Genomic DNA, 12,204 nt, shown 5'->3' with positions numbered 1-12,204 from the left:
CCGCAAGGTGCCAGGCGTTCGTGCGGTGCAGGAACAAGGGGGAGGGGACGAGGAGCAAGGCGACATCGGGGCACTGTCCAGATCGACAACCATCTCTGAAGAAAACGACAGTAAGCCACTGAACGTTTCTCTGAATTTTCTGAACTTGACAATGACCATGCACTGCAGGTGCTCGACAGAATGATCGGGCTATGAGATAAATTTTTCTGGGGCGGTAACTTGGTGAGGTGACCACTCAATGCACCCAGAGGCTGCCTGATTTTAGTTGGAATTTTTGGAGAAAGATTTGAATGAATTTCACCAAATTTGACAAATCTGGCCCAAACTTGCAGCAAGTGTAGTTTGAAAATTTTGAACTGAAGACCAGTGGATCTTCATGGATCTTGGTTGAGGGTTCAAAGGACTAGGAAGGAGAGTTGGTTTGGGGGCAAAAATCAAAACAGAAAGTAGAGTTCCTTTGTAAATCACCAATGGATAGAATAGGAGACAGAAATTTATTTGAATAAGATTTAAATGGAAAATAAACATAGGGGAGGTTCAACTTGCTGGATTAGATGCCAAACATGATCCAAAGATGAGGGAAGGGTTAGGAGAGAGGATTTGCACTAAGGCCATGGCAAGAAGAAATTGTTGAAAGTGGTAAAGGATTATTCCAAAAGCCATAGTGCAAATTTCAAAGAGATTTTCAAAAGGCATTTTCCCAAGTGAAAAGCATTTTGTCTTGAGTCCAAATAAAAGGCAAGAACCTCCAAGACCAAAGACAGATCTTGGGTGAATCCAAATAACACTTTTGCCATAAAAAAATATTTGAAAGGGAGAGTTCTTTTGAAGAAAAATTTAAATCACCTCCCTCAAGTCAAATAAAATCTTTTGAGAAAATCCAATTAAAAACTTGGGTGTCACATTTATGACTATGGTAGTTATAGCTTGGCATGATTATGTTTAGTGTATAACTCAGCATGATTATAGCTTCACAAAATTAAAGCATGCAAATGATTGCCGATTCCACCTATTGCCAAATCAAGCTTTGTACTGATGATGCATTAGATATTGCTATAAGTAGAGGATGCTCATGATTGCCAAAAGTACCTATTTCCACTTTCTGATAAGAACTAAACATGTATGAAATGATGCTAAAAGTAGAGCATGAGCATGAGCATTTATCAATTGATGCTACCTATTTGTGTTTGAATGGGCTCAATAAAGCTGGTGCTAGTTTATGCTCTCTGCGTGACCGTGATGGTAACGAAGACACTTGGTTGGCTATGGTCTTGCTGTCAAATTTAAGTTTCAGTTCTTTAAGACTCTTTGTTTTTGCTGCTTCCTCGGGATCGACTAGCTTTCTCGGGCGTCCACGTGCTCTCTTCCTTTTTGGGGAGTTGGGTGCACCACTTTTGGGGGAGTTGGGTGCACCGGTATCCTTCTGGGAGTTGGATGTGCCGGGTTCGTTGGAACCATCAGGATTGTTGACTAATTGTACATCGTCTTCTGAACCATCAGGTAGAACTGCTTGCTGGGCATCGTACACCTCCTTCTGTATAAGAGAGAGTGCTGCGTTAGTTCTAATCATGAGACTTATGAAATAAATGATATATTCTTGATGTAGCACTAACCGTTATGGGGAACTTATATGATTCGAGACGAAGCGCGTTGCAATTTGAATGCAGTAAGGCTGTACATATTTTCCACCTGAAAATATCTATCCTTGCCTATATTTGATAACCGACACTTACGTCAGCATAGCTTTCAAGCTAAACAAAGTACAAATGTAAATTAGGCATTCAATTACCTGGTTCAAAATATCGGTCATTTCATCCCCGTTCCATGACAACATGTACTGCAGTGTCCAAACCGCACAGGAAGTCCTGCGATGTTTAGTTAAAGATCAGTAATTTTATTCGTGTAGACAAATAATAACTTATGAGGCCATGCGTACCCATCGGTCTGTTCTGGTATGTTCTCATAGCGTTTTCTGGTCCATTCGGCAAAATTGATGTTCTTAGCTGGTGATATCAACCCATTCTTGACAGCTTCGTCGATGCAGAACTGAATCGAGTCCACCTAGGGTACGACGAGTTATACATAGGGTTACGGTACTTTGGGAGCTCATGTGCCATGCGGATCAAAAGAGGAAGCAAGAGAACACTTACAAGAGAATCTTCCTTGGTCTTCTCGCAATGATAATTCATGGAGTTCAGAGTCTGAATTTCTTTTTTGTCAAAATTAAACATCATTAGCATCCAATGGTTTTGGTGTACATTCAGTGGGACATGCACCTGCAGTAAAATTTGGGTTGGGTTGAGAACCGAAATTTGTCGTGTACAGTGTGTACATAAACTACGAAAGTGAGGAAAACATGTACCTTTCGGCGCCCTACAAATTTTTCTGCTACACGAGCTAACCATGAGGCTGCACGTCCAACAGGAACCACCCCCTTCATTTGTAACAGCTTTTCGGTTTCTTGAGGGGATATGATTGAGGTAGTTTCATTCTCAATTTGGCTAATGTGAGCATATGCCATAATAACCTACCAAATTTTCAATCATACAATAATAAGAAAGTTGTTGCACTAATGATGTAGACTAGAGTATAATGGGCTTACATCACCATAAATGTATTTGTCGTCCAAATTTCGCTTCAGTTTTTCTGCTGTGAGGGTAATGTCTCCGATTCTAGCTATTTCAACAGGGTCGTATGTTCCGCGGATGTAAACGGCTGTCTCTATGTCCTCATCCGTGAACTTGTAATCATTACCAAAGACAGGCTTCATCGGAGTTAATTGTGGTTTCTCATTGTTTTCCATCACATGTCTTGCACTTGGTGTAGTCGAAGTCCCTGCCGTGAATTGGCTAGCCCTAGGAGTTCCTGTCAGGGATGAATTGCACACATTGACTTGATCCTACAAAGAACAAAGGTAGTTCATCATTAGTTTGTTACTTTTAGATATTAACGTGTTGGGCCATAAAGATCACCTGCACGCCTCCTTTCTGTGATACTGATTGTCGGTTGCTTGTAAATTTGTATTTTAATTCCTATAACAATGCAAACAATAATGAACATGAAGGAACATATTCATACAAAATACAAATGCACAGTATGACATACATGTAGTTCCCTCCTTAAGTCTTTAATTTCGTCCTTGGCCTTCGACAACCTAGGATTAGTGCCAGTTTTAGTCTTCATGTCGATCAAGTCTTCACCTAGCGTCTGGTATTTGACATCAAATCTGTGCTCAATTTCCATTAACTTCCTGCCTACCTTCTTTTCATGATCAGCTAAGCGTGCATTCATGGCTTCAACTACCATGTCAATCTGTGTAAACAAAATAAAACCCCGTTGATAACAATAGCTAAATGAATGAGGTTCCATGACACCTATTTGTGATATTGCAAAAACAAATAGTCTTTGGAGTACATACTTGCTGGCTACTAAATTGATGTCCTTGTGATGGTGCTCGATACGAATCATGTTGATGCACATGTTCATCATTTTTTCTTGGAAAATTATTAGAATTCTCAGACGGTCGTTGAGGAGCACAAATTTCCATGACAGCCTTTTTTTATAAAATATAATGAACCATTAGTACCAAATAAAAAATCGGATATAGAAAGTTCAAATGTAGATAGGTACCAGCCCGTTATGAAGACCTCCTTTGTCGTAAGCATCGCTTCTTAAAGTAGCCGTCATTTCGTCCCATCGTGCGATCAATGGAGGGGGTCTAGAAGCATACATCAATCGGCCACTACGCACGTGCTCCCAGTACCAATACTACACAATAAATTAGTTCATCACCATACAGATATGCAACAGAACAATAATTAAAGGACATTAAGTAGTGATCTAGCACTAACCTGGAGCAGAATTAGATTTCCTTGTAGATTTACGTGATCTCGATTTCTAAACTTGTGAACGGACTTGAAGAAGTGATTAAGTGTGAAACATCCCCAGTTAAATTTCCGAAGGTTTTGAAGATCTGTAACAAGGTTGAGAAATTTCGAGTCCACATAATGTTGTGCTGTTGGTGCTAGAACAGTACCAATTGCGTACAGAATGAACCGTCTCAGGAAATCGCCGTCTGGGGCTTTGGAAGCTCGGATCGCCGTTTCAAGGTCAGAAATCCAAATTTGCCCATTGTTTGCATAGGCGGTAAACAATTCTGTGTCGGTTTGCATTTCCAGATGTGGCTCTATATCCTCCCCTTCTATCGGAATGCCAAATATACACTGCACGTCCTATTTTGTTATAGGAATTGGCGTTTTTCCGATGGTAATGGATTGGGTGTCCATATCTATGCTCTTGGCTAGTCTAACCAACATTATGCGCCGTAGAGTCACTTCATGAATCTGGGTTAGACCGCCAAGACTGGTTTCTGATATGATGTACTTTTGTGGTCTGGTGACAACAGTTTCATGGTTTTTCCGAACCTTGTCTGTGAGCATACTAACTTCATATGACCATGCTTTTCGCCGAGTTCCTGTTACATGCCATTAAATTATACTGAGTACACATGAATTATGTGTACGAAACGATTGTACACAAACAGTCAATTACTTACCGCATCGGTAATTTCGGAGATGGGCTTTTCTCCATTATGAAGGTTCGTATCTGAAACTGACATTGCTGGCTCATATGCAATGATAAAATCCGGCTCAATTAATCTGAACAAAATTGGAAAATGTATAACAAAATTAGCAGCGAATTAATTTTAACAAAATTAACTGGGTCATTTAACATATGATCCACTTATGGGTTTAACCACAGAACCTATTTGGGTGCAAAACCTATGAGGGTTCAACTACTAAAGGAGCGGCCGACAACGATTATAAAGAGTTACGATCAGGTAATACCTTCTCTCGGAGACGGTGCCGCCGAGTAGATGGCGGCGGTTAGTGCGTCGCAAACTATAAGTGCCGGTATAGCGCGGTCGACGGCGCAAAGGAAAAATGGCGCGTTCACGCGAGGAGGAGGCGGCGAGAAGAACACTGACGTCCAACCCCTCAGATCACGTTGGCGGTGGGCGGCGAGTGGTGGCCGCCGACTCCTGTATTCCGTGGGCGACCGGCGTCTCCGATCTGATCTTGCAGCGGTCGTGGGAGGTGCGGACGGCCCGGGTGGTTAGAATGCGGAGCTGTAATCGCGGGATTTAGGGAGGGGTGGGCCGCGTGAGTTATGTGAGATTTGGATAAATGATATAAAAAAATAAGAAAATCTTGTCAACTCGTTTAGGGGTTTAGGGTTATTAGGGTTTAGGGGTTTAGGGGTTGAGGGTTTAGGGTTTAGTGGGGGGGTTAGGGTTATCAGGGTTCAGGGTTTAGGGTTTAGTGGGGGGGGGTAGGGTTATCAGGGTTTAGTGTTGACATGCAAGCCCGGAAATGCGCGTGTCAGAGATCGTACTTGCGTGTACATGTACTAATGATCCCAAACTTTCTTAATGGCATCCCATGACCACATAGAGAATGCATGCATAATGGTTTCCATGTGGGGCAAAATTTTGAATGTTTCTACGGTTTAGTGGGGGGGTTAGGGTTATCAGGGTTTAGGGTTTTAGGGTCGACGGAACTATGTTTGTCTTACAGTGGACGTAGCACACACACCGGACATTGGTGGAGCGTTGGTCTACAATGGATTCCCTCCGGTAGCATCGATCCGGTCCGTTGACTGGCTTGGCCGACAAACTTCGTCCCACATAGAGCATGCATCCATCCACTGGATCGGATCGATGTTGGGTTGGTTTCATACAGGTGAGGAACCCACCTAGTGCTTTCGGGGTGTTGACATGCTAGGCCGGAAATGCGCGTGTCAGAGATCGTACTTGCGTGTATAATCCCAAACTTTCTTCATGGCATCCCATGACCCCATAGAGAATGCATGCATAATGGTTTCCATGTGGGGCAAAATTTTGAATGTTTTGACGGTTTAGTGGGGGGGTTAGGGTTATCAGTGTTTACGATTTTAGGGTTGACGGAACTATGTTTGTCTTACAGTGGACCTATCACACACACCGGACATAGGTCGAGCGTTGGTATACAATGGAATCCCTCCGGTAGCATCGATCTGGTCCGTCGACTGGCTCGACCGACATACTTCGTGCCACATAGAGCATGCATCCATCCACTGATCCGGATCGATGTTGGGTTGGTTTACATGTACATGTACAGGGACCGGAAATGCGCGTGTCAGAGGTCGTACTTGCGTGTACACGTACTAATGATCCCAAACTTTCTTCATGGCATCCCATGACCCCATATAGAATTCATGCATAATGGTTTCCATGTGGGGCAAAATTTTGAATGTTTTTACGGTTTTGTGTGTGTGGGGGCGGGGTAGGGTTATCAGGGTTTAGGGTTCAGGGTTTTTTGGTTTTTTGGGTTTAGGGTTTAGGGTTGGTTTACAATGGATTCCATCCGGTACCATCGATCCGGTCCATCCACTGGCTCGGCCGACAACCTTGGTGCCACATTGTTCACATTGTCCAATTAACACTTTGTATAGATTTTTTGGGTAAAAAATGAACGAAATAATGCAACTAATCTGAACGTAACGTTTGGCATGTATCAAACCAAGTAGCCACTATTCCTCGAAAAAAAACCAGTTAGCCACTAATTGCGCCAAACATATCACGTAATTACCAACGAAAATGGGTTGACAATTATTTCTGGAAATTCTTGGAAGGAATTTATTGCTCTTCCTTTTTTAGAGAACAATAAGTTACAAATTTTATTTTGGAAACAAGAAATCAGTTTTCAATTTTATTTGTCCTTTCCAATATATTTCAAATGAGCTTTTCCTTTGTCTGGTCATACAAGGCATTAAGCACACATGACATTGCTTATACAGAAGCTGACTGAAATAATTTGTTAACAACTACTAACGACTGATGATCAACAAGTAAACAAATCCCACAACAATTATTGAAAAATAAAATCCCGCGGCCATCAGATTTGCGTGCTTCTTCAGATCGATCAACTTCCTTAAGTTCTTGTTGATCTTCTTCAATTCCACCTTGAGTTCCGCATCCGCCACCATCGGAGGAACATTGGCATAGCCCTTATTATCCACCGCCGATGGCAGATCTACCTCTAGGGTTGCCCCGTGCCTCAAATCAATTAAGCCATCCGTTTGAAGCCTCTCAACGTATTCATCCAGCCACTCAAAATGCTTGCATGTTTTCAGCTTCTGAAAAAGGGAAGGGAAACCCTAAATACCAATTCCGAGGAAATATAAATAAATCTAGGGTCAGAATTCATAGCAAAAAGACACAACAGAACATAGATTTAACCTTCCCCGCTTCTGGTTTGCTCTCGCATTTCACAAATTCCCGCCCATGGTTTCCATTCTTCTCCGATATGGTTGTCAAACGCTTCAGTGGCGCGATGCGTGGGCAGTCGGGGCATCTGGTCATCGGTAGTGAACCATACCGCGGCCATGATGACGGAGAGGCCGAACTGGACATGGACATCTCTCGTCTCTCACCGTCCGCCGGCGATGGCAGGCTTCGTCGCCGGAGAAGAATAACAATTTGGTGGGGCAAGGGAAAGGGAGGCAATGGTGGGCCGCGGGTTGGCACGGGCACGGCGATGGCTCGGGCTTCTGTGATATGTCGTTGGACCCGCGGTCAGTGCACATGTTTTGGAAGCCCCCAAAAGATCGTGCTCGTTAAAAAAAACTTGCATCGAAGCGCATTACTTCAAAATAACTAATTAACCCTACAATCACGGATATATACCTTCCCATTCTACCGCATATCAACCCTATCCTAACCACCCCCATCTACCTTGTTTCTCCTCACATAGCCATCGCCGGGATCGCGCCATCGCTTCTCAAGCGACCACGCCGACGCCGGATTAAAAAGGTCTCCTCCACGGCTCCTCCCATCTTCGATTGCAGTGCTGATTATTTTTTCCATTGATTCGACCAAGAAGTCATTTCCAAAGAGATTAGAAAATACAACCTTTGCCATAGTTGAGTAGTTCTGGTGTAATTGGAGTACAGGATGTCATGCAAGAGCTTTTTTATTGATAGTTTGTAGTAGTTGTTCGTACGAACTGGTTATGAATATATTTTCTCGGTGGTATTGTTAGGAATTAGTTGGATGAGGTTGTGGATACAGTTTTCATACTATGGGTATATGTGTTGTTGTAGGGACCATGGTCTCAGAGGCGCATAACAACCGTGCGGAGTACGACAAGTCTTTGCATGAAGCGCGCCGGGAGATCGACTTGAAGGTGCAAAAGGATCGCGCTGAGGTAGATAAGAAACTCAAAAAAGAACGTTCATACGTGGACAGGATGATAAAGGAGGAGCGTGAGGAGTTTTCCCGTAAGATGGCGAAGATGCGTCTTGAGATTGAAGAAAAGTATAAGCGGGACTGTGAGGACATGGAAAAAAAGTTTTTCCTTGGCTACAAGGAAATGCATCAAACGTTGTAGAAGGACCGGAAGCTTGTGGACAGTATTATACAGACAGAGCGAGTCAGGATGGATGCCTATGTGTTGCAGGCACGTTCGGATATGGACAGTAAGCTGCTACAGGAGCGGTCGGACATGGATTATAAGGCCATGCTGGAGAAGGTCCGTTTGGAAGGACATATGTTAGAAGCCCGTGCGATCTCACGGCCACCCCGACAACATGTCTTCAATTTTTCTCCCCCTGTAAGTATCTCGCACCGATTCTATATATTAAGGACCTACGTATTCTACGATACAAACATCTTCAATTTGTGGCAACCTTATGTCGGCAATTGTATGTAGGCTAAGCATCATGAGACGGCACAGTCGCCATCCACTCGAGACATTGCGATAGAGTCACCCGTTCAATGCCACATCACTCCACCCCAACAACATATCTTCAATTCTCCCCTTGTAAGTACCTCGCAACGATGCCATACCCAAGATATGGTATGACCTTTTAAAATTTGTGTGTAAACCCATTGTCGACGTTTCATACGCAGGATAAGAAACCTGTGATGGCAGAGTCCCCAGTCACACCACATGAAGGATACATTCCACATAACAAGGCGAGAAGGTTTGAGATGGCACAATCCCCAGTCACTCCACATGAAGGATACATTCCACAAAAGCAGGCAACAACACCGCAATGTTGCTATGCACATAAAAAATTATGTTTGCCCCTTTACTCATTGAATGTATTAACTCTGATGTGAGATACTAGGTGCTGGTCATGGAATTTTTTGTTAGTAGGGATGATGAGATGTCACATGTCCCGCGAGCATACTTTGATGAACACCCGGCAGAAGTCAGAATTATTGAACCCACCAAAGTGACCTACGATCTCATTATGAGTGAAATGAGAGATACTTTTGGTTGCAAACTGGGAGCAGAACTGTACTACTTCTTACCCGGGTCTGCGTGGAAGCTGCCAGAAGGAATGTTCTTGATTGCAGGACCAGATGATGTAGAAAAAATGCTTTCTGATCTGAATGGCAGCAAGACATGTCACATGTACATTGTGTACAATAGAACTACGGGTTGTTTTCCCGAGGATGACATTGATCCAGAGGTTCAAATTTTACATGTTACATGCATCTAGTTTATGGCTACGTCATTTTTAAGTTCTTCCTAATACAATTCCTATGGTTTTCTACAGGAAGTGAGAATCCAAGAAATGGACGGTCTTGCTAGAGAGTTGGCGGAGAAAGAACAAGAACAACTTCAGTTGTATGGTTACATTGATGTTAAAGAGAAAAAGATTGAAGCACATGGGTCGTCGCCAAGCCCGACGCAATCTCCAACGTCGCAACGCAAGAGGTCACTGGATTTTGGCAGTGCAGAAGACCATATGGAGTAGGCTCAATTGTTTTTCAACCAGTTTAAGCTTCAAACCAGGATTATGTTGTTGCAAACAAACATTTTTTTCTGTTTCACACTTTGTTCGCAATTATGGTACAATTTATTCATGAGACAGTTATTTGAACAACAATGCATGTGTTTTATGATCAATCATACAGTTGTTTCTGAGTTGTTTGTGAGATGGCATTGCATCTAAAGAAGTTTCCATCTATAAAACTTGTAAAAAATCATTTATGTTGTCTTTGTTGAAACTGTTTTTTCGTGCCTTTCATCTACACGTGTAATCATTATAGCCTACAAAACCATACAACGTCGCAAAACAACTTACAGTTGGCATTTCCGCGTCTACACGCGTAATCATTTCCGCGTGAAATCTGAGCTAACCCCAAAACTTGCTGGTTTTGACGTCAAATAAGATAGAAATATCAAGGGAAGAAGATAGAAATAGCAAGCAAAACACAGATAACCAACAACATATCAAATAGACGGGTAGAAATCATAACATAGTTCGGATAGATAAAGTTCACGGTAGAACCAACAACATGATTTAATAGAAATATTTAAAAGATAAAAAACTTGCCCTGACACGCTAGGGCAAGACAAGCTGACGAGACCGGTCCTTCACCACCATCTTCACTGCGCCTCCTCTCCAGTGCTCCTCTCCATCCCGTCCTCGCCGATGTAGTAGGGGAGGGTGTGCATACTGTCGCGGGTGGGGAAGACGCAGTCAAAGTTTGTGAAGATGTTGTGGGTTGTGAATGCGATGAATTCGCATCCACACCAAAACACCTTGCCGAGGAGGTAGTACGCATCAAATCTGTTGGTGAAGGTGACGGTGAGCCCTATCGGCGGAGACCAGGAGTTTGGACGCACTTCATCCAGTCGGAACATCACCGGCGAGCCCGCCGGGAGGTGGGCGAAGCCCGCACGGAGGAACCACTGGGCAAAGCCCCTTGCACCCCTCCAGCGTGAGAATGCCCACACGCGAAGCGTGCTCTCCATGACGACGCCGGCCGGATACTGTCTCTCTGGCACGGTCGGTGGGAGCCGGTAGGTGGGGCCGTTGTACTGCATCCTCGCGGCTCGCTCAGAAAGTGCTCTGGGTTTGGGGAAGAAGAGAAGGGCGGCACAAATGGATGTGTGCAGAAGGTGAGGGCTGGTGGTTTAAATAGGGAAAGGGGAAGGGATGGGAACCGACCGCGCTTACGTTCAAACTAGCCGCGTCGAACGATCCATATGCCACTTTAATTGCCACGTTGAATAGATGCGGGTGGATCAAAAAAGTGTGAAACCAAGGCTTTAATTGCCACGTTGAATAGATGCGGGTGGATCAAAAAAGTGTGAAACCAAGGTTTTAATTGCCACGTTGAATCGAAAAGTGTGAAAACAAGGTTTTAAGCGCCTCGCTCGCATGCATGCACGTCCGCCACCCGCGCATGCAAACCCACGTCGCCGCCCTTCCCATGCATGCAGGCCTCAGGCGCAGACAACGAGATGGCCCAACGGTCCATCCAGCGACCCAGCGGGTGAGGCTGGCGTGGGACAGCCCACCCGAATTAGGCCCAAGCAAGCGTCGCGCCGGGCACATCCCAGGGGTGCAGGGAGTTTAGTCCCACCTCGCCGAGCGAGGGGAGCTAGCACCTGTTTATATAGCGGGCTGAGCTTTCCCTCTCAAGTTCTTTCTAAAGCGGGCAGCACATTGCCTAACCGTCTCCGTCCCTGCCCTGTGGGGCCTACTTGCTACCTGTTTTCACAATCTAGCGGGCCTCTGCATCCTGGCCCAATAAATGATTGGGTTACTAGTCGTATGCAGGCCGTTGAATTGTGAAAGCGGGCAAGTAGGCGGGCTTTTTTTGTCATATTTCATTTTTTGCATTTTCACCATTATTTCCATTGCAGCCTGTCCATCATGCTGCATTTTGGCAAGAACAAGCTAGAGTTGTACACACCCTGATTTAATGCTCAAAACGTCGGTCTATACCTCAAGGGGACATTGTAAAATAATTGTTTTCAAAAATTTCTTTCATAGACATGTTTGGCACATGTGGGTCACCATGTACAAGAAAATTTGGGTGATTTGGAGGTGGTGGAAAAATTCACCTTTTTTCAAAAACTGGCTTAAGTTAGACCAAATGGTCCCTCTGGAATGGGGCATTTTTTCGACCACCTCCAAATCACCTCAATTTTGGCACACATGATCTCTTGCACAAACAATGCTAGGTTTCCAAGGTTTTGTATTTTTTTTGAATTTTTTTGAATTTATAATGCCCACTAGACTGACTGCTGAAAACATCGGTCTATGCCTCAAGGGGGCATTGTAAAATAATTGTTTTCAAAAATTTCTTTCATAGACATGTGGGTCACCATGTACAAGAAAATTTGGGTGATTTGGAGG

The sequence above is a fragment of the Aegilops tauschii genome, chromosome 5 (assembly GCF_002575655.3).
Source record: "Aegilops tauschii subsp. strangulata cultivar AL8/78 chromosome 5, Aet v6.0, whole genome shotgun sequence".
Classification (NCBI taxonomy): Eukaryota; Viridiplantae; Streptophyta; class Magnoliopsida; order Poales; family Poaceae; genus Aegilops; species Aegilops tauschii.
This window is presented reverse-complemented; position numbering follows the sequence as displayed.